The following is a 485-nucleotide window of genomic DNA, read 5'->3' on the forward strand; positions in this document are numbered from 1 at the left end:
ATCATACATGACCACTGGAAAAACCATGGCCTTGACTAGATGGACTTTTGTTGGCAAAGTAATGTCTCTGCTTTTGAATATGCTATTTAGGTTGGTCATAACTTTCCTTCCAAGGAGTAAGCGTCTTTTAATTTCATGGCTGCAGTCACCATCTGCAGTGATTTTGGAGCCCCCCAAAATAAAGTCAGCCACTGTTTCCCCATCTATTTCCCATGAAGTGATGGGACCGGATGCCATGATCTTCGTTTTCTGAATGTTGAGCTTTAAGCCAAGTTTTTCACTCTCCACTTTCACTGTCATCAAGAGGCTTTGAGTTCCTCTTCACTTTCTGCCATACATTAGGACCCAGAATATCTAAACACAGGTACCCAAGGAGGCAAGTGTAAGGATGCACATCCCAGCATAGCTGATAACATGAGAACATTTTACCTTCCATTCAAAAGTGCAAAATAGGAAATGTATAAATAAAATGAGTAATGTTCTTA

The 485-nt window shown here is 40.4% G+C and overlaps 1 pseudogene; it reads left to right on the top strand.

Moving 5' to 3' along the window:
• Positions 1-485, top strand: part of LOC105003381 — a 43,625-nt pseudogene that overhangs the window by 35,611 nt on the left and 7,529 nt on the right.

The sequence above is a fragment of the Bison bison genome, unplaced genomic scaffold, assembly GCF_000754665.1.
Source record: "Bison bison bison isolate TAMUID 2011002044 unplaced genomic scaffold, Bison_UMD1.0 scf7180017864466, whole genome shotgun sequence".
NCBI classification, from domain to species: domain Eukaryota; kingdom Metazoa; phylum Chordata; class Mammalia; order Artiodactyla; family Bovidae; genus Bison; species Bison bison.